Source organism: Pristis pectinata, chromosome 2, assembly GCF_009764475.1.
Source record: "Pristis pectinata isolate sPriPec2 chromosome 2, sPriPec2.1.pri, whole genome shotgun sequence".
NCBI lineage: Eukaryota > Metazoa > Chordata > Chondrichthyes > Rhinopristiformes > Pristidae > Pristis > Pristis pectinata.
In genome coordinates, this window is record NC_067406.1 from 100,467,945 (window position 1) to 100,490,717 (window position 22,773).

General features: G+C 41.1%; 1 protein-coding gene and 1 long non-coding RNA gene across 6 annotated transcripts in view; one reads left to right on the plus strand and one right to left on the minus strand.

Moving 5' to 3' along the window:
- Positions 1 to 29: 29 nt before the first annotated feature.
- On the minus strand, positions 30 to 17,806 carry LOC127586479 (uncharacterized). 3 transcript variants are annotated; one of them, XR_007958696.1, is made up of 4 exons: positions 17,725 to 17,806; positions 4,575 to 4,717; positions 1,797 to 3,359; positions 30 to 941 (listed from the first exon to the last, which is right to left on the minus strand). It is a non-coding gene; the product is annotated as an uncharacterized LOC127586479 (long non-coding RNA). The 3 variants fall into 3 exon arrangements; XR_007958695.1 differs by lacking the exon at positions 30 to 941 and having other exon boundaries at positions 1,406 to 3,359; XR_007958697.1 differs by lacking the exons at positions 30 to 941; positions 17,725 to 17,806 and adding an exon at positions 9,891 to 9,929 and having other exon boundaries at positions 1,406 to 3,359.
- tll1 (tolloid-like 1) overlaps positions 14,737 to 22,773 on the plus strand; it is a 299,046-nt gene continuing 291,009 nt past the window's right edge. The window contains exons 1-2 of one of the 3 annotated variants that reach the window (XM_052044469.1): positions 14,737 to 15,294; positions 20,250 to 20,341. The gene's annotated coding sequence lies outside the window, so the exon portion shown is untranslated. The remainder of the gene's footprint in view (positions 15,295 to 20,249; positions 20,342 to 22,773) is intronic. The other 2 variants (XM_052044459.1, XM_052044478.1) reach the window with 2 other exon arrangements.

Below are 22,773 nucleotides of genomic sequence, written 5' to 3' on the forward strand. Positions count from 1 at the left end.
TCCTTTTTGAAACATCTAAAACCCGGCACTTGAAGTAACCATTCCAGTCCCTGAGCCATCCAAGTCTCTGTAATGGCCACCACATCGTAGCTCCAAGTATTTATCCAAGCTCTAAGCTCATCCACCTTGTTCACAATACTCCTTGCGTTAAAATAGACACATCTCAAACCGTCGGTCTGAGCACGTCCCTTTTCTGTCACCTGCCTATCCTCCCTCTCATACCTACTACAAGCTTTCTCTAATTGAGAGCCAAACACCTCTTCCCCAGTCTCTCTAGTTCGGATCCCACCCCCGAACAATTCTAGTTTAAACTCTCCCCAGTACCTTAGCAAACCTCCCCGCCAGGATATTGGTCCCCCTGGGATTCAAGTGCAACCCGTCCTTTTTGTACAGGTCATACCTGCCCCAAAAGAGGCCCCAATGATCCAGAAATCTGAATCCCTGCCCCTCACTCCAATCCCTCAGCCACGCATTTAACCTCCACCTCATTCTATTCCTATACTCACTGTCGCGTGGCATAGACAGTAATCCTGAAATTACCACCTTTGCGGTCCTGCTTCTCAACTTCCTTCCTAACTCCCTATAGTCTTTTTTCAGGACCTCATCCCTTTTCCTACCTATGTCGTTGGTGCCAATATGTACCACAACCTCTGGCTTGATGCATGAAGAGAGGTAGCTGCCACTGGATTGGCCCACAAGGAAGGTATAACTGTGTAACAGGTCCCTGGGCCTTCTGCAAGTTTGTTTTCAGTTGAATCGGTGATTCTTCTTGAAGTTACATTCTGACATCTGGAATCTCTGGGGTTTTTTCAGCCTTCTCCTTCTGCACCTGGGCACCAATTACTAAACACATGGGTTATGCTGCCCCTTGTCTAAACTTTGCACATTTGATGTGTTTCCATTTTCCTTCATCTAATTCAAAGCAATGGCTGAAGGGAGCGCTGAAACAGAAGAATGTGTCAATCAAATCAGTAATGCAACAAATGAGTATCAATCTGGCTCAGTAGCCTTGCAACAGGCAATTGTAAGGATCCTATTATAGAATGTTCAGCAGATTTTATTAATTCACGCTCCTTTTGTTTCAAAGTTTTATGCCCCAGGAGTATAAACTGGAATTTTGGACATGAAATCTGCATTGCTAAGATTTTTTGTCCATTCAATTCCAATACTTTCCAGTTCAATTTTTCAAGCTTATTATTGTTCAAATTTCTTTCAGAAGTGTCTGCATCTCTAATCAGGGATTAAAGCTGCTTTTTTTCTTGTGTTTAAGACTCTACAACTGACTTTTACATTAATTAAACCCCAGGATCGATCATCATGATTTAATTAAATGGCAATTATGGAGAATAGATCAATAAAGCAAACAAGCAGATTGCATTTCAAGCAGTTTTAGTGTTACTCCCTCTCACCTTAACTAATTCTGTTCTGGTGATTAACACCATTTCTGAAAGAAATGCTATACTAGACTTCACAGACCCTTTCCTATGTTACTGCCTGCAGCCTATTAATGGATTTCAGCTGGATTGGAAGTCAGATACTTCCACTGGCCCAAGTTACCTTGTGAGAAGGAGGAAGAAATTAGCTATGTTCTGCAACCCATGTACAGATGTGAGACGATGAAAGGATGACTGAATTTTATAAGTGTAGATACAGATGACGAAATAATTTATGGAACTAGTGGCACCATGAATACTTCTTGGGAAAGAAAATAGTTTGTCAAAATGAATAATATCAGATATATGATTCATTAGATCTTCTGCAATTTTGGAAAATGGGAACAGAATTAGGCTATTTACCTTTTCGAGCTGTTCCATCATTCAGTGAGATCCTGGTTGACATCCTCTTTACACCCACTCTATCCAGGCCTTTCAGTATCCAGCAGGTTTCAATGAGATTTCCCTTCATCCTTCTGAACTCTTATCAAGAACAGGCCCAAAGGCATCAAACACTCCTCATATGTTAAAGGAAGGAGTGGAAGTAGATACGGTAGCAACATTTACGAGGCATTTAGACAACACGTGAACAGGCAGGGAATGGAGGGATATAGACCTTGTGCACGCAGATGGGATTAGTTTAATTTGGCATCAGGATCAGCACAGACATTGTGGGTCGAAGGGCCTGTTCTAGTGCTGTACTGTTCTATGTTCTTTGTTCTATGTACTTTTCAGGCGATACCCCCAGTTCTACATTCATCAAGTGACATAAATTAATTACAGTAACAGCTCCCCTCTTGTCTTCAAAACTTAGTCAAATTACCTATAACCTTCTAAAAAAACTATGGCATGCAATTCAAGTTTGTGTAATAACAATAGAAAATGATGAAAATGCTCTGCAGGCTAGACAGCATCTATGGAGAGAGGGAGAGAGAGAGACAGAACTAATGTTTCAGGTTGATGACATGTACTAATGAAAAATCATTGACTTGAAATATTAAATCTAGATATATCTCCATAGATGCTACCTGACCTGCTGAATATTTCCACCATTGTCTACTTTTATTTTAGGTTTCCAGCATCTGCAGTTTTGTTTTTAATCCTATTTTGTGTAATTTCTCATTATAATTTAACACAGAGCTCAGATATCATTCTAAAAAATGTATATTGTGCTCCCTCCATGGTCAAAATGCCCTTCTTAAGGTCTGGTGCAATGAACTGCCCCAGTACTCCACTTGTGATCTAACAAAAAATGTATATCACTGGAGAATAACTACTATTTCATCAGCCTTTGTACCTATCCATGATATTTAATGATCGGTCTTTATAGGAATTTATATTTCTTTGGACCATCATTCGTTCCAGTTTTTTGCCATTTCCTCCCTACAAAAAAAAACTGGAGAAGCATTTCTTGCAGATAGTTTGTAGAAGGGAAATTTGAATGAGATATCTTCTTTTTGCCACCTGACAATTCTAATGAAATCCAAATGTTAGACCAGTCCTAATACAACTGGAGTTCCACAGTGTAAGCCTACAGTTCATCCTACTTGTGACCTGAAGCTCCCATCTTACTGAATATTATGCAGTGGTTTTCGACCAAGTGGTGGGAGGGCTTCCTGACCAATGTAATCAGTTGGAGAGCTGCACCATTTTGACAGGCAATCCTGAATGATATTTCATTAGCTGCCTATGTGCTTCTAATAATTAATTCTAAATATGAAAGCAGAATTTCAGGCTGTCCTGGCAACTATTTATAAAGTTGTCTTCAATGTAAGAGTTCATTCAACAGAAATTCAGTTCATCATAGATAAGTACATCTTGATTGACAGATACAGGCACAGGAGTACATGTGAAGCAGCTGACAGCACACAGGTCCATTCGCATGCTCTATGGTCAGAAAGTGGTCAAGTAGACAATGCTGTATACCTGAAAGGAGATGAAGGCAATGTAACATAACCTACAATATAGGGTCAGTGCTTAAAACATTTCAGTCTCTTGACCTAAACAGAGAAGCTAAGATTCTGCCTTCCTGTCGCCATACACTAGATTAGACTGCAGCCCCCACTAGCATCCTCCCCATTACGTCAATACATCCTCTACTGCTCCAATTGCTTCTGTAGCAATCACAAAGGGGACTGCAGCAAAAGGCTTTCCAATTTCAATTATACCTCCCATTGCTTGTACTCTTGCAGGTTACATTTGAATCCTCTGCAGACTCTTTTCAAACTTTACAGGGAGCTACTTTCCTGCACAGAAGCTACCTACCTGTTGCTTTACTGTATGGTATAAGAAGCTGCTCTGCATTCCTGCACAACCCTTAACAACAACCACAAAGTCCCGTTCTGCTGGAGTAGCTGCCTCCCGATAACTGAGGAGTGTCAGTCACTGCCCAGATCCTCAGGTAGACAGGGGAGGAAGCTATAGGTATAGCTGCAGCAGGCAAATGACCAACGAGTGTTGCTGGTAGCAAGCCAGGTCACCACATTCCATCTTTTAGCACCTTTTCACCTTCTTTATGCAATCACACACTTGGGTAGTTTGGTAACACGGTGGTGTGAGGTGCAACCAGTTGTTTGATGCTGCCTGGCCTTTCCAAGACTTGTGGACCCTTCCCCCTCTTCACTTTTCCCAATTTTCCTGCGAGGGCCTGGATGTGGAGAAGCCTCCAGAAATGCCGGCATTTACCTGCATGGTCCCAGACGCGGCAGTTCACAGCCAATCCGGGTGAGACATGAATTCCAAGAGGTTGTCAGCCATGCCTCCTGAGAGCTGCTACCTACAGCCCTACAGCCTTATCTGAAGCCTCTGTGCAGCAATAGTCAGCCCCTATTGCTGCTGTTTATGTTATTGGATCATTGGCTTTGGTAGAATTGTCCATAGTGATCATAGCATTCTGGGATGGATGTGGACAGCAGATTCACTAATATGATTGCTAGGGCCAGAGTCGCCAATTGCTACAGACGTGCAGAGATGTCTGGAAGAGTATTTACATATTTCCATGTTTTCTTATGACATAGAAGAAGGTTATTTAGCTCATCGAGGAAATGCTAGCTCACAGAGCAATCCCATTCCCACACTAATTTTCCCTGTAACCAATTCTCCCCACATTCCCCTCAACTCCCCACAGATTCTACCACTTACCTATACACTAGGCACTCCTTTGGTGCATGGGACAAAGCTGTATCGCTCAGGGCAAAGCCTCATGGTCAGACAAGAGACTGCAGATGGCTGGAATCTGGAGCAAAAAACAAACAGCTGGAGGAACTCAACGGGTCAGGCAGCGTCTGTGGGGAAAGAAAAAGAGTTAAAGTTTCCCATTTATGTTCCTGTGTGAGGTACCTACCACCCGATAGTGTGAAGCAGGTCGAGCACTGTGTACTGCTTCCATCTTTGATATCATTGGGTACCAGGCTCTCAGCTGCTTCAGGTAGGGACCTGGATGAGCAAAGTGCAGGGTCACAGAGGGTTAAGGTTGTTAAGTGCAGCATTGTGACTATTCAGCTACACCCACTCTGTTCCCACAAGGGCAGAGAATTAAAATCATTCTGATCTGTTTTTGCCATGCTATGCCAGTTGGTGGAGTACTCTTTCATCCAGCACGTTTCTTCAGCTTTTAATTATCTGGGCAGCTAATCTGCACAACAATAAGCAGAAACAGAATATCCTGAATTGTTAAACGTGGCAGTGCAGTGATACAGCACATCATGCATAATGTTATGCTGTGATAAAATGGGCATCATGACTGCCTAGAGTAACACAGAGCAGAGGTGAAGTGCTTCCCCGCAGGAGAAAGGAAATGTCAAGAAAATTAGCAAGAATATTATTCCATGGCTCCAAGTAACACAGGCAAAAGGAACTAAAGCCTGGAAGGAACTTACATGTCCTTTCTGACAGCAAATGATTCAAAGTACATAATGATTAGGAGAGGGGAATAAACTTCTATCAGCTTTATATTAAAACAATCGCAAATAATAACTTGCACTCAGTTAGGTTTCTTATATTTCTTTCGTGTTGTTATATTCTAAACTAACTTGTAGCGAACAGTTTATTAAACAAACTTACTGTGGTTTACTTTGTTACTACCAAGCCCTGTTCAAATGTTGACATTGATGTATTTTATTCATTGATGTATTGTTGTATTTTAAACATCTGGCAGATTGCTCTTTCCATGAAGCAGATAATTGGTTCGAACTCAGTGGGCGGGAGAGTGACTAATGCTACCAAACAGGAAGATAACAAAATATTTAATTAAGAGAATTACCCATTGTATTAAATGTAGTTTACAATCTAGGAATCCTGCTGCCAAACAAATACACATTTGTACTTTTAATTTGGTGAACTGCATTCTCTGTACAATGTAATCTTCCGCACAATGTAATCTTCTCTACATTGGAGAATTCAAATTTAAATTGGGTAACCATTTTGCTTAACATTTTGGTTTAATCTGCAACAGTCATCCTGAACCTTTGGTCACTTGACATTTTGATTCTCCAGCCATCCAATACTGAGCTCTCTGTCTTTGGTTTCCTGCATTCTAATAAAGATCAGCAGAAGTTTGAGAAATAACATCCCATCTTCTAATTAAGTACTTTATAAAGCCATCTGGAGGCAAAATTGAGTTCAACAATGTCTGATTATAAGCACTTCTTCCACTTTTCTGAACAGAGGTGCTAATAATAATTCTGCTAATTCCATTTACACCTCTTCTAAGACCCAGTTTTTTGTCTCTTGACTGTCCCATTACCACTCCCTTTGCATTGTGCCATCATCCATTAGTTATATAATCACTCCATCATAGATCCTCACTTCTGTTTTCTTCTCCCTTTATACTCTTTCCTTGCCTCCATAATTGTTTAAAACCTATTATATTTCTAATCTTTGCCATTTCAAGCAAAAAGTTAGTGATCTGAAATAGCCTAAAATAATTTGATGGGAACAACATTCCTTCCCGTTTCCCCCCCCACCACTGAATAAGATAACAGCTCAATAACGATCCAAGAAAAAACCACCAGAGAAAATGGGTAGCCATTAACTAATGCTGGGCCACCCTTAGGAGAAGCAAATGACTTCTCTAAGACTGGAAAATCTCATCCTGAAAATACGTATCAGAAATTCCAGTTTTGTTGCATATGGTATTCAAACTGGGTGATCGGAGAATTACTGGAAGTACTGTTGAAATGTTCAACGTGTACTCTCTGTGGGGTGGCTCCCTGGTGGAAGTATATCAAAAAATCTGGTCCTTTAATGAAAAGTAAACAAAAAACTAGGGACGAAATAATAGTCCATCATCCATAATGAATAAATGAGTTTGCTAATTTTTCAGCCTAGCTTTTGTGCTTAAGTTTCTGTGTGTACTTAAGTTGGCTATATTGATAGAAAATGGCCTATTGGACCATGAACAGTCATTGAAAAATGCTTTGAGAGATGTTCAAGTGGATTCCCAAGAAATTCGCTGTTTAACATGTTGCTGATCCCAACAGTAAGCGTTGACTATCTCCTTACATTCAAAAGAGAGCTGGCTCAACTTCTTGGCTAGGAAATGATTATTACTTATACAAATAAAAAAATTAAACAGTTAATGTGTTCTCCAGGACTGTTACTGTGTTGCCTTCATATATAACATGAAGATAGATTTAAGACTTTATGATTCAGCTCTTAGAAATTCTTTCAGTGATTCCATTAACTTTCCCCCCCCATTATAACATGTATAACGCAATTTGTATAAACCTGCTTTCCACTTAAGTATTGTACTTGTCACATTTTAATTCAACTCCAAGAGTTTTTCTATAGATGTACTGCAGCAACAGCATTCTTTCATGTGTATATGTCCTTTACCATATGCTGATGCTAGCTTCTGCTTCTCTTTAAATTGACTGTAGACAAAAGAAACAGACAGTGGAACATGTGGTAAATCATTGCTCAGGTTTGTTGGTGGTTTCTTAAGCATTCATCAGACAATGTATAAAGCCTGGCTTCAGAACTTGAATGTAGCAACATAATATTGCAAATCAAAATGGCATGTAATAAAAGTTAGCAGTGCTACAACAAAGAAGCACAGTGAGACTAGTTATTCTGTTCAACCATCGAAATTCAAAAGCAGTAAACAGAAATTAAATATGATAAACATGTAGACAAAGGCCCTAATTGTAACTGAATCATACTGAGCAGCAAGATTTAATCCTTGTTCTGTGTTGAATTAGCTGAGATCAGCTGAAGTGGTGGCAGAGTATTAACACCGACCTTAAGTGTTCCAAGGATTACTCAGCACCTTTAGGCAGTGAGATATAAAGAAGAAAATGGAAGGGGGATAAGTAGGAAGTACACTTTTGTCCCGTTTCCTCCTTTTTCATAAAAGTATTGAATAATGTTTGCATTAACTCCAATGAGAATTGCATAGTTCTCATGTGTTCTTACTTCACATTTGACCTCAGATAAAAGCTGTCAGTGACATGGTGATAGACCACTGACATCTGGGAATCTCTACTCCACAACCGCCCAAAGTGGAGAAGGAACATTCGGGATGGTATTGGAAATCTTGAGTCCTTGCACTGGATGCACACAGAGGCTCTGCATAAACAGTGGAAAGAACAACCATTTCACAAACCACCCACCTACCCATACCACAGTCAGCCACAACCTGCCTCATCTGTGGAAGAGTCTGTAGTTCCCACTTTAGCTACCTCAGAAATCACAAAACTGGAATGGAAACAAGTTATCCTTAATCTCGAGGGATTGTCTGAGAAATAGGAAACACAGTTCAATCTGACTCTGTCCTTATTTAACACATACATCTTAACAGGGACCATTGTACAATTATTAGGATCGAGATATTTCTTTACCAGGTTTCGTAACATACTCTAGCATTTCCTCAGCAATGTTGCTATCCAATCCAGGAGAGTGGTTCTCATTGTACATCTGGTGGTCAACTGGAATCATTAGGAAAGCAGATGGTACATTGCAGATACCACCCATTCATATAGAAATACTTTAACTGCTTGTCTGATGTATCATGCAAAATCACTGAAAATTTAATTTTTATATGATACTTAATACCAATTTTATTCACTCCTCCAGCAAATATATCCTTTGCCAAGTCTAATTTAATAACAAATCAATTGTGTGCACTCATAAAAAGTGAGTTCCTTACGTTTAGAATTCTATGACTTATCACACACTGTGCTTTCCTATTATGACAATATTGTTTAAGTATAAGAGGAGGGGAATAAGACCTTCCAATTCAACCTCTGAAAATTCCTTCCTGAAATATATTATCGCCCCACCAAGAAACGTACAACTTGCATAACCCTGCTCTTCATTTAAATGTTCAATTTGTTATATCCTCTATTAATTCTGTGTGTTTATTTACTACAGCTGCAATATTTTCTCATGCTTAAATGCTTAGCAAAATAAATTTATTGTCATTCCCCTGCTGGCTTTTGTGCTTCTTTTTAAGATAAACACTTAATTTATCCAGACACCTTCACAGAACGTTCTTTGCATAACAGGAGGGCTGTCTACATCAAATACACATCGCTTCATTACTTGGGTTATCAGTTCTTGCAGGAGCATGTCATTACAACAGCATTCTCATTACCAGGCCAATGTTCTCGCACCCCCTTGTAGGACTGTCAAGTGTAAGAATCTTGTTAGCTGCTCAAGAATAAAGAAAAAAAATCATTTTGAGCCAGTGGTTTCTATCTAGGTGCTTGTATTGATGTATATTCAGGCTAGGAAGATAGTTTAAAATCTAACTGGTGCAGATTTTCCTGATCACTATATAATCATTCATGCTACATAAATATCTCTGTATGTCATGAGAACAGTATTGAGAAAAAACTTGCAATACTCCCACAGCCAAATAGATTATTAAAATCACTATCTATTCTCATGAATGATATTCATTAGGTTTGGAACTGGATCCTGGTGTGGGGTGCCCACTTCAAGACAAGATGGGTAAGAGAAGAAATTTGCAGGAAAATTAAAAATATGCTTTGTGTAAGCTGAATACTCATTCTGGTGCAGGGAGTAAGCTATTAATGTTACAGTTGGTGGAACTCACTTGAACCACAGTGTTCAAGCACTGGAGGACTTGAGCCAGAATATAGGTTGTGTATTCGTTATTTATACACAGTATGAAATCAGAGTGTAAAAATTACTTTGATGATGATACTTGTAGACTAAAAGAAAGGTTATGCAACTCAGTTACCCTTTGATGATCAATCTCAGATTTTTTTAATTTACTTTCCTCTGAAGGGGTAATTTCTTTTCTGGCAAGGTGCTGGAGTCGACACCTGCTTGGAAGTTTGCATGTAATTTTCAAATCACTTGTTCAGAAAATCATGTGCAGTATCATTGGAATTTCCTATATATGTTCTCATCAATGATGCAACATTGTAAAACTATTGTTGAGTGCCATCTTAGCATTTTCACTTAAGTTAAAAGATTGGTGGTTCAAACCTTATGCTTGGATTCAGGCCCATGTTCTTGGTTATTCTTCAGTACAATGTCCTTTGAACCAGATATTAAACTGAGATCTTGCATCAAATCCTTTAACATTATTCAAAGAGTAGCAGTTAGATTTAAGTTCCTGGAAAACACTATCAACAATATACTTAGTCATTCACTGGCCACAAATCCAGAATGGATTTTGTGATTATTTCCCATTTTCTTGCATCAATCAGTGTGATGGTGAACCATCTAACAAAGAAAGCAGATTAACTAAAACATGTTTTATTGCCATTGCATTGGTGCAAGTAATGAGTTTTGGATTAGACAAAATACTCAATGTAATGTTAACCCAAGAACTATATCAGACCTCCATGTGGAGGAGCACTTGAGCAATAGTAATGACAATGTAATCTAATCTGGCAAAGCCTACCATCATTTATAATGCAAACTCCAGATTTTAAGACGGTTAATTTTACAAAAATAGCTGAAGCTTTGGAAAAGATTAATTTTGCGACAATACTAAACAGAATAACAGATAATGCTGATTAAAGGTGAGTAGTCAATAAGTCTAAAAGACATGAACCAAGAATATAAAAAGGCATGTGTCAAAACAAAACCAATGTAGAAAGATAAATATATCCAATGACACACTAAACTTAAGCAAAAATACTTCTACAGATTAGGAGAATATAATTCTCAAGAGAACAGCAACATATGTCAATTAAAGGAAATTAAAATATTTGTTTGCCAAACAGAGAGATAAGTGGTAGAGCAGATAGCAAACAATTACAGCAGGAATGAGAAAAGCTTTTCCTATCTAAAGAAAAAATTGCCACGCCTTTCACAAGCCTTCCAGATCCTCGCAAATCACTCTACAGTCAATGAAGTACTTCTGAAGTGAACTCACTATTGTAATGAAGGAAACGCAGCAGCTGATTTGTGCACAGCAAGCTCCCACACCTGACAATGTAATAATGACCAGATAACTTGCTTTTTCTTATGTTGATTGAGGTTTAAGTATTGGTCAAATAGTAAACATAACTCCTCTGCTCTTCTTCAAAAACTTGCCATATTTTATTGCACTTGAGAAAGCAGACAGGAAGTCAACTGGGAGATGACACTTCTGACCAGGCAGCCAATTGTCAGTACCGCATTGCAGCATAGCCTAGATTTTTGTACCCAGTTCTCTGGTGTGGGAATCTCAACCTTCTTATTCAGAGAATCCCTGTACTGTTCTTTTCTACTGTTCTAAAGGCAACAGTGCTGATAACTGAGCCATGCTGATAGTAATAGTCAAAGATCCATTGGACTTTAAAAGGCCATTAAAGGACATTACAGAGTCATAGAATTTTATAGCATGGAAACAGGACCTTCAGCCCAACTCATTCATTCCGACCAAGGTGCTTACCAGAGCTAGTTGCATTTTCCTGTGTTTGGCCCATATCTCTCTAAACCTTCCCAATCCATGTGCTGTCTAAATATCCTTTAAATGTTGCAATTGTACTCACCTATACCACTTCCTCGAGCAGCTCCTTCCATCTACCCACCACCTTCTGTGTGAAAGACTTGCCCCTCAGGTCCCTGTTAAATCTCTTCTCTCTCACCTTAAACCTATGCCCTCTAGTTTTAGATTCCCCTACCCTGGGAAAAAGACTATGACCATTCACCTTATCCATGCCTGCCATGATTTTATATACTTCTATAAAGTCAGTCCTCAGCATCCTATGCTGTGGGAAAGCAGCATCCAGTCTCTCCTTATAACTCAAACCATCCAGTCCCAGCAACATCCTTATGAATCTTTTCTGTCCCTTTTCCAGCTTAATAACATCCTTTCTGTAGCTAGGCAACCAGAAACGCACATAATACTCCAAGTGTGATCTCATCAACATCTTATACATGTAACATGACATCCCAACTCTTGTATTCAGTACCCTGATGGATGAAGGCAGCCCTGCCAAATGCCTTATTCATCACCCTTTCTACCTGTGTCACCACTTTCAGGGAACTTTGTACCCTTAGATCTCTCCATTCCACCACACTGTCCAGGGTCCTGCCATTTACTGTAAAAGTCCTGCCATGGTTTAACTTCCTAAAATGCAATGCTTCACACTTGCCTGAGTTAAATTCCATCTGCCATTCCTTGGCCCACTTTCTCGGTTGATCTAGATCCTGTTATAATCATGGATAACCTTCTTCACTGTCCACTGTACCACAATTTTGGTGTCGTCCACAAACTTATTAACCATGCCACCTACATTCTCATCTAAATCATCAATATAGATGATAGACCACAGAGGACCCAGCACAGATCCCTGTGACACACCACTGGTCACAGACCTCCAACCTGAAAACAACCCTCCACTCCCATCCTCTGGTTCCTACCACCAACCCAATTTTGTGTCAAATTAGCCAGCTCACCCTAGATCCCATGTGATCTAGCCCTCCAGACCCGTCTGCTATGCAGGACCTTGTTAAAGGTCTTGCGAAATGCCATGGAGTCAACATGCACCACCCCCCTTTCATTAATCCTCTTGGTCATGTTTCCAAAAATCTTAATCAAATTCGTGAGACACGATTTCCCACACACAAAGCCATGCCGATTATCTCTAATCTGTCCTTTCCTTTCCAAATGCAGGTAGATTCTGTCTCTCAGAATCACCTCCAGTGACTTTTTCACCACTGATGTAAGGCTCACTGGCCTGTGGTTCCCAGGCTTGTCCTTGCAGCTCTTCTTAAATAAAAGCCCAACATTAGCCACCCTCCAGTCTTTCGGTACCGCACCCATGGCTACAATGATACAAATATTTCTGTCAGAGTCCCAGCAATTTCTCCCATGGCTTCCCATAATGTCCAAGGATACATCTGCTCAGGTCCCAGGGATTTATCCACCATTATATCCCTGAGGACTGCCAGTACCTCCTCTTTTGTAATGTCAAAATGTTTCAGGACATCATTATTATCTTCCTTGAATTTTCTAGCCTCCATGACCTTCTCCTCAGTGAATATAGGTGAGAAATATTCATTTAAGAACTTACCCACTTCAGTGCCTCCACACATAGACGATCACATTGATCCTTAAGGCGACCTATTCTCTCCCTAGTTACTCTTTTGCTATTAATATAGAATATATTTGTACTGTATTCTGCTTTACCATAGCTTGTCTCACATCCTCTTTTTACCCTCCTGATGTTTTTGGGTGGGTTCAAACAGATTGGCATGTGACTTGTTGCCAGCTCCTGCAGGAAGTGCTGATTCTCTGCTTACATTCAAAAGAGAGCTGCCTCAGTTCTAAGTCAAAGATTCACATGCATCTCCTCCAACCTTGCCTTCTGCATGCAGTGCTCTTGCTGTGGCCTCCTCGACAGCAGGGAGTCCAAGTGCAGACAGACTGAATATGTTGCAGAACACCTACTTTCTGTCTGCAATGGGCATCCTGACCTCCCAGTTGCATGCCATTTAAACTCCCCTTCCCATTTCCACACCAAACCTGTCAGTCCCCAGCCTTCTCCACTTCCAGGGCGAGGCCAAACACAAACTAGAAGAAAAGCGCCTCATCTTCCGCCTGGCTAGTCTACAACCCAATGGCATCAACATTGAATTTTCCAGCTTCAGGTAACCCACAACCCATTGTGTTCCTTTATCTCTTCTTCTGTCCTCCATCCTCACCCACCACCCCTCCCCCCCCCCCCAACCCTCCTGGTCGTCCACTTTCATTGCCCTCCCCCACTTGGTTCCATGTGTCCACCATCCTTCACATCACATTCCTCACATCGGATTCCAGCATCTGCAGCCTCTTGTGTCTCCACTTATCAGCTGCCAGCCTCTGTCTCTACTGCCACCTCCCCTACCCCCACCTGGCTCCATCTGCCCCTTCTATTCTCTCTCCTTATCTGTCTCTACCTATCACCCACCAAACAGCCTGTCTCCTGACAATGCCGCTCCCCTCCACCTGGCTCTATCCACCCATCATCCACCTCCTCATCTGGTTCTGCCTATTGCCTGCCAGTCCTTGCCTCACCCCTCCCTCCCACTTCTTTATAGTGGCTCTCTCCCTTCTGCACTCTTGGTCCTGATCCAGGGTCTCAAAATGTCGACCATGCCTCCACAGATGCTTCCTGACCCACTGAGTTCCACCAGTAGTTTTTTTTTGTTGCTTCAGATTCCGGCATCTGCAGTCTCTCTTATGCCTCACTTCTTGGCTAGGATGATGATTATTGCATGTAAAATACAGATAAAAGGTAGACAATGATAGGCAACGTAGTTCCCTGGTTTACCGTTGATTGTCTAATGTGGTTGGGAGAGGTATTTTCAAGTTTCCTTCTAAATTAGTGGATTTTTGAGGAGACTGCCTTTCTTAGGTGGCTGCGGGTGGGAATGAGTCTTCATAACTTGTAGGGCCGGGTGTTCTCTTCCTGGCATCATTTCTATATATTCCTTACGATATTGTGCGAGCATTTGCTATGAAATGGCTGTCACATTGGCCGCGATCAAAGGACGATCGAAAGCCGTTCCTTCTCCACGAATACTTTCTGAGATTGGGAATGGAGATACCTGGGTGCAAGACCTTCTTGACAGTGATCTTCATCATTTCATCCTTCCTAGCTAACTTAATGAAAGTGCTCCTTCAGGTAAGCATAATGATCCTCGAACTGTAACTAACCTCTTTACCAGTTGATAACATTCATTCCCAGGACTTAATTATTTCATTTGATTTTTGTTTTGTTTCTTTGACATATTTTCAGTCGAAAGCCAGCGTGTCTACGCCTTTGTTTTAACTTACTGCGTGCCCATCCACTTAATCAGAACAAGTGTGCACACCGAAACGGGATTTGTGGCAGGACTGCGGGCTCTGTGAAATCCCTGACAGTGGGATCTGTCTTCAGGGAGATTGCTGTCAACCTTTTGCGCTCACTAGGGGTCGTCGAATGTCAGAAAATCAATCTCGCAACAACAGGAAGGACGCGCAACTAGGCACCGATCCCTGGAAACACTCTGGGATTAGCAACCGCAGTGCCTTGATAAAATTACAAGTGTAAAAAATCAATGCCAGTCGCGGATGCCGGGGCGAAGCAGAACAGTCAATGTGAAGTATGCTGGAAAGTTGCAATCGAAGTGCAGATGAAACAGAGCAGACTATTTAAAGGTATTTAATCGCCAGGTTGCAGGATAATTTGAGGATTGATGGAGTGACGTCAGTACGTACCTTGATAGCAGAGTAATCTCTTTGTGAACGGTCTAATCTCAGAGGGGAATGGGCACGTTTCTACACGGATGTGGGGGAACGCCACCAGCACGGTGCTAACCTACCGGCGAGCAGCTCCCGGAATGGGTAAAGCGAGAGTGAAATAAAAACTCTTCTAACAGCAGCTCTGCGCGGCTCCTGAACCACGCTGGCCGATTCCCTGTGTCGAAGGTATGTGGGGCACTTGGCTTGTTTATGCCTGTCGATCCCGAGCAGGAATTTAACATTAAAGCGAGATGTTTAATTTAGAGGCGAGTCGTTTTCCACGGCGGTTCTAAACACCGACTGTGTCATCTCGGTGGAAAGCTGAGGCGATCGTTTAACCTGGATTTTGATAACACATAAACTGATGAAAATGAGTATTTTTTTGTTCGACTCCGGGAGTTGACCTTTCGGTCTGTTGCTACCTGCGGTTTAAGAGTCCTGGTGATATTTCAGGCTGGGTCTCGTTATGTCACTCACTGCACTGAATGGTCAGAGAATGCCGGAGAGGTAAATACTGAAAGGACGACTTTAAGGCGCCTTCAGACTGCACTCAGAGCGATCATAACATATCACTTTAACCTGCATTTTAAAAAGAGGGATCATCTATCCATATTAGCTTTTTTAAAGCCAAAAAGAACGCTTCATCTGCAATATTGTGGTATAATTATTAGCACCAGGCTTCATGGTCCAACAAACTTCCAGGAGCCAGTAAGAACACCCGAGCTGCAGCATACTCTAGATGAGCAGGCAGCGGAAACTTTAACCAGGGGGCGATTCATTAACACTGAGTAACAACGCATAGCGCCTAGGTCAGTAATATAAAGCGGGCATGATAGTTAGATTCTAGCTTCTTGCATTTTTTAAATCGTGGCCGATAACTGAAGTTTTACACACGTAAGACAATGTCTGTTTTTTATGTTAGTGTATAATTTGCTAGTCGAGACGTTGAGTCAATGCAAAACGTAACAGAGACAGTTGAGGATTTAATCATTATTTGCTGCAGTTCTCATATGCCACTTGAACCGCTTAATGCTCTTGCCCTGTCCCCAGGAGAAGCGATTAGACACAGATGAACTTGACTTACAGGCCAGCTGCAACAGAGCTAACTGGGATTTTGTTATTACCGCAGCATTTATATTTCTTAGCCTTGTAAACAATTAGCACTTGTTAGCTAACAACAGGAGTCAGTGTCGGTGAGCACCGCTTGATGGAAGTTGCCCATTCACTCGGGCGGGAGGCTGCCCTGTGCGCTGTGTTTATCACGCCTGAAGGACTCAAGAACCGGTCGCTGCACCAAGGCACATTTTACCCTTTCTCTCGGGGGAAGCAAGCGGTGCTTTCGTTTGAACTAATTCTAGTGGCTGTCCCAGACGTGAGAACACCTGGGGCAGCCACTCCCGGACCCTTTCACTTCCACTGTAAAACAACTTGAAACTTTTCACTTTATCTGCTCACCGTTTCTGACACTATGATATTCCAGATCAATGACATTATTAAATCCCAGAGTAATCATTCGCTCTTTCTTTACCTCAAAATCTTCACTTTCCTTTGAGAATCAGCGAGCAGCGTTCTGTATTTACGTTTAGTAATCCATACGTCAAGCATTGCTCCAGGATAATGTGAACGAGTGAGATCCTGTCATTTCGTCAACTACCCACGTTCCGAAATCACCATAGTCATAAAAGCAGGACAATGTTAATCGGACTGCCGGTAACTGCGATTTTAAAAGTGTGATGATTTATGTATTGATAGAGGTTGAGGATAAGGAACTCTGGAATGACACTCTTTTCTGCGCGAGACTTGTTCCCTATTTCCAGTCTGGTGAATTTTGCGCTGCAGATGCGAATTTTGTTTTGTGTTTCGAATACTTCTTTCTGACTCCATGTCGGCAGTGATATAAGCACTAAATTCCTCCTCCCCCACAAACTCAAGCGATTCTGCGGCTAACTGTAAGGTCCGCCTTAATCTTCTCTGTCTAGTCCGGATGGATTGCATCCAAGCAATTTAAAATAATCGAAAGAGATAACAGAGAGATGGCTACACGCATTTGATAATTTATTAGAAAGAGGTAAAATAGCATGAGATGGGCAGAGAGCTAAAATACCTGTACTTAAGAAGAGATAAACACACCCAGGGAATTATAGACCAGTCAGCATAATATTGGTGGTTGGAGAGAGAGTGAAATTCCCATAAAAGGAGAAAAAAATCTGGAAATAAAAAGTACCATAATAGATTTCAAAAGGGAAAACCTTGTTTGTTGAATTTTTTGAAGTCACGTAAAAAGTACATGTAATTTATCTAAATGTAATTTATCTTGAATTTCAAAATATCTTTGATAAGGTAGCCATCATGTTTGCTTCTACCACCCCGGCAGAATGTTCCGGGCATCCACCACTTTCTATGTCAAAGAACTTGCCGAGAAAATCTCCTTTAAAGTTTACCCCTCTCACCTTAAATCCATGCCCTCTAGTATTTGACATTCACACCCTGGGAATAGGACTCTGACTATCTACCCTAAACCAATGAATTCAAAGATTGCAGAGTTGGGGATGACTAGTAGAATTGATTGCTAGCTCACTTCAGGATAGAAGGTAGAAAGTAGGAATAACCACTCACATTGGATGAAGATTGGCTGGCTGTTCCACAGGGACCATTGCTGGGTTCAGCTGGCAGGATAAGAAAACTGATGTCAGCATTCTCTCTCAGGCCACCACCCCTGGCACAAGGCCATAATTGCTCAACATCAGATTCCCAAAGCAGACACTCTGTTCCAAGTTCTGTCATGGCAAGGGATTATCTTGCATGCAGCAGCAGTGATTCAAGGATGGCCGCAAAGCCTACTTGACAAAGCTTAACATTGCCACTGACATGTGGAAATCATTGGCCTTTAACCACTCAGAAGGAGCAGCCAGGATGAACCTTGAGTCTATTTGTCGGGAGCACACAGAAGCCCAGAATAAGTGATGGAAGGATTGCACCACCTCCAAATAACTCACCTGCTGCCATTCTGTCAAGCGCCTCCTGAGGCATGGTGTGCAGGTCCCACACTGGCTTCGTCAGGCACCAGAACCCACACAACTGGCATGGAATGAGGTCATCCTTGATCCTGAGTGACGACTGAAGAGGAGTGCTAGCAACGCAGTTGCTCATAATTTACATTGACAAATTAGATTTTGGAATAAAAAATTCTAAATTTTTAGATGAGGGAAAATCAATCATGAGGAGGAATATAACAAATTACATAAGATATTTATTTATTAGTCACATGTACATTGAAGCACACATTGAAATGCGTCTTTTTGAATTACTGAGAATGTGCTGGGGGCCAGCCCACAAGTGTTGCCACTGGATAACAATCTTGCAGATTGGGAAATAGTTGGGAAATAAATTTCCACAGAGATAAATGTGCATAATCAATCTTGGTAAAAAGAATGAGAAGGTCATTTCTTACATGGAGATGTAAGTGTAGGTGGGGTAGAAGAAGACAAGGATATTGGAGCATAAGTACACCAATCACCAGGGTCCTACCCAAACTGCAAGGTGAACTTAACGTTGTGGCTGAGTTGTGGACAATTATGGCAGTTTGCCAAAGTCCACAAGTATATTCATTTCTGGAGAATAAACAGCTTAAACTACATAAAGACTTATTATGCTTTAAAACAAAACATTTTATGCCTGCAAGTGACACTGCTTTGTAGTCCCTGTGGAGAAGCAACTGCTGTCTTCCTCAGCTGTCAACAAGGACTCAGAAGTGTGTGGGGCAACAAGGCCCCAAGAGCAGTAGGGTAGTTTCGCTCCCTCTCACATCAGGGCTGGGGAGGTCCAGCCCCAACACTTACCCTTTTGCATCCCTGAGAACGGGTCTCACTGGCCTGCCGACTGCTCCTCATGTTTGGGGTGGGCTGACTCCCTGAAACCTCCACAGGCAGTCCGCCACTCTCACGATTTCTCCCTCTTTCTGATGGAGGTTGACCTTGGCCTGTGCAGACAAATCCCACTATGTGCTCCCTCCCTTGCACTGCCATTGTCTCTCTTTCCCTCGTTTTCAGACTGGGCATCCGAAACCGGGGAACTCGTTGTAATGTGTGAGAGAGGGTGATTCAATGTGTGGGGGTGAGCTGGGCCATGCTTGACACTGAATGCCCAGGCTCAAATATTGTGGTAGATGCCTAATATTGTAGAATCCAAAATTTCTGCCAAATTGCAATTTTGGTTTTGACTTGCCAATCATCAAAATGTGCACCGTTGGTTAGCAGGGTGATTTTAAAAAAGCAAACTATGCACTAGTATTCTGTAAGAATAGGACTGAGAAGTAGGTAAGCAATGCTAAATCTATATTGAACCTTGGTTAGACCACACGAGAATACTGTGTCCAGTTCTGGACACCATACTGTAAGAAGGAAAATGAAGTACTGGAAAGGGTGCAGAGATTTATAAGGACGATGCCAGCAATGCAAATAAAGACATAACAGGAAAAGCTCAAAAAGACTGAGAAAAGAAAGGTGAAGGATATCTAGTGGAGGTCTTTAAAATTATGAAAGGTTTTGATTGAATGGACTTGGAGAGAATGCTTGCACATGTGGGGAAGAGCATATGCACAGGCCATCATTAAAGGATCATCATCCAGAAATCCAATAGCGAATTCAAAACAAACTTTACCCAAGGAGTGATGAGAATATGGAACTCGGTACCATAGGGAGTGGTCAAAGTTGAAGCAAATTATATAGATGTACTTAAGGTAAGGCTGGACAAGCATATGAAAGAGAAGGGAATAACTGGTTATGCCAATAGATTTAGGCGAAGAAAGACAGGATGAGGCTCAAGTAACCCTATGCAAACTAACTCAAGACAGTTGTCCAGACTTTCAACTTGCATGGACAAGATCTACACTATGGTTTACCCATTTAGCTTGAAATTTGCTTTTTATCTGTTGCAAATATGGTAGTTCAAACTGGCATTACATCAAAAAAAACACTTTTTACCTTTTAATCACTTTATCTTCTTACTTTATCACTTGGGCTGGTTTTGATTATGTTAAAAAATGCACACGCATATAAAGTGAATCAGTCACTGTGGTAAAGTTTTCTGAAGCTTCCATTGCACCATCAAACTGACTGTAAAGCTCCTTTTGAAATATGCAGGACCACAACCACCTGACATCGAAATCAAGATGTTGCACTGAAAAAACACATGGAATTAGAGGCAACCTACAGGACAGGGAATTACTTTGGAGGTAGGAGACTAAATTATGGAAAAGTAATATTTCACTTTTATTGAATAGACAATGCAATTAAATTGGCTGAATGTTCTGTCAATGTTCCTAGGGATTTGTTTTGATACCTCAGCTTTTAGCTTTTCAATATAGATTTAAATTACATGGTTAGAAAAAAGAAAAGCCAGTTACCAAAGTTTGTCGACAAAAGTAAGTTTATGTGACACAGTAAATAAATGGAAGCAGACTGTTGTGGGAGAACATTAATAGGTTAAGTAAGTAGGCAATATTAAGGCACATGTGAGAAAGCATGAGGTCATTACTTTGCATCTAACAATGATAGATTGGAAAGCAGAAGAAAACTGCAGATGCTGGAAATCTGAAATAAAAATAGTAAATGCTGCAATACTCAGCAGGTGAAATGGCATCTGTGGTAAGAGAAACAGAGTTATTCATTCAGGTCAACAGCCCTTCATCAGAACTGGATAGATCAGAGTATTTTCTAATGGTGAAAATTTGAGAACTGTGGTTGAGGAAAGATAATTAAGGATTCAGATACAGAATTTACAGGTTAAGGGACATAGGAATGAAAAATAAGAAGACTACTGGAATGTCAGACTTTTTCACAAAGGGGCTGGAATATAACAGGGCAGAAGTGACGTAATGAAAATCTGGTTAGACATCATCCGGAGTAACTTGTAGAAGAATATTATTCTGGTGAATTTGTATTGGCCTTTGAGTGGATCCAACATGTTTATCAGAAGAATATCTGGCTTAAAAGGTTAAATAATGGGAATAGGTTGAATAAACTAGACTTCCAGGTCCTTGAATACAGCTAATTAAGTGGTGAACTCACTGAGGTTTTTGTTCTGGTTAACATATTCAATATAGTAGACAAGGGAAGCAATTTCTTTTGTAGAAGAATCCAAAACAAAGGGGCATAATCTTAGAGTTAGAACAAATTGTTCAGAATTGATGTCTGAAAGCACTGCTTTAAGCGAAGAGTGGTGGAAATGTTGAACTCTCTTCCTCACAGGGATAGGTCAGTTGATAGTCTTTTCGTTAGGCAAAGGAATAATGGCTACAGAATCTGGTTGGTAGATAGAGAAAAATATATAATCTGAATGAATGGACTAGGCAAAAGGGATTGAATTGCCTTTTTCTGTCCTTGGAGATCTGCTAAAAATATTCAAAGATGGCTAACAACAACAAATTGCATGGATATCACTTTTAATGTGATAAGCTCTTCTAAGGAGCACAGAAGGTCCAAGAATTTGCTGATAACCATGAAGTTCTTCAGCACTGTCATTCTCCAAACACCTTGAAGCCAGCTCCACTGAGTGAGGAATGAATGTGAACTTATCAAGAATAGAGAGGCAGTTGTGTCTGCTGAAAGGGACAATTAAAAAAAAACTCTTCAGTTGTGACTCTGTCCTTGATATGAGCACCTTTGACTCCATTCCACAGCAGACTATCAGGACCTGCACCTCTGCCAAACCAGACAAATCGACAAAGCCATATGCCAACTGATAAACAGTTGAGAGCAGGTGGAATTCATGCTGAAGTTCTAAAACTTCAGTCACAATTTCATAATCTGTTTCCATGTCTGGGAAGAGGAGAACCTGCCTTAGATGCCATATTCAAACCATCTTCATAAAAGGAGACAAATGTAATTCTGGTGTCTGCCTCGGGAAAAGTCACCACCAGGCTCCTCTTTATCCGTCTCTCCCCAGAGGCCAAAAAGCTGCTCTCTGAATCACAGGCTGGATTCTGCCTGTCTAAAGACACAACGGGCATAAATCTTCACCATGTGACAGTTCCAAAAGAAATGCAGGAAGCACCATCAAACATTGTACATGGCTATTATTTTGCCTCAGAAACCTGACTTGATCAAGATGGACAGTGGAGAATCCTTCTCAAATCTGGCTCCCTGCAGAAATTCATCTCTGTCTTAAACCTACTACATGATGGCATGCAAGCAAATGATCTTAACCGCCCAATCCACAGCAGACTACATTCTAGTGTCTAACAAGACTGCACTATTGCTCCAATGTTTCTTTCAGTTTTTCTCACTGCATACTGCATCTCACCTCTAACAAACCTGTGCAGGAAAACAGTTCAAGGTTTGTTATTTCTATTTCAGAACCAAGGTCACTCCAAATTCATTTAGTAAGCTGCAGTGCGCAGTGGATGCTTGCTTATCTATATGTTTGGAGGTCGAGCTTCAATTCATCATTAGGTCGTTCACTGAAGCATGCAAGAGATTGGGCCTTGCACACAATATCTGCAAAGTTCCTCAATCAGCCTGCCACAATGAACCACTAAAAATGTGTACCTCTTCTCATTCCTTCAGAGCCAACTCAACAAAGGCAGACAGTGAGGAGGAAATTTGCTATTTCCTTCATTGACTCAGCACACACTTCGGCCATCTGAGGAAAGGAGTGTTTGAAGGT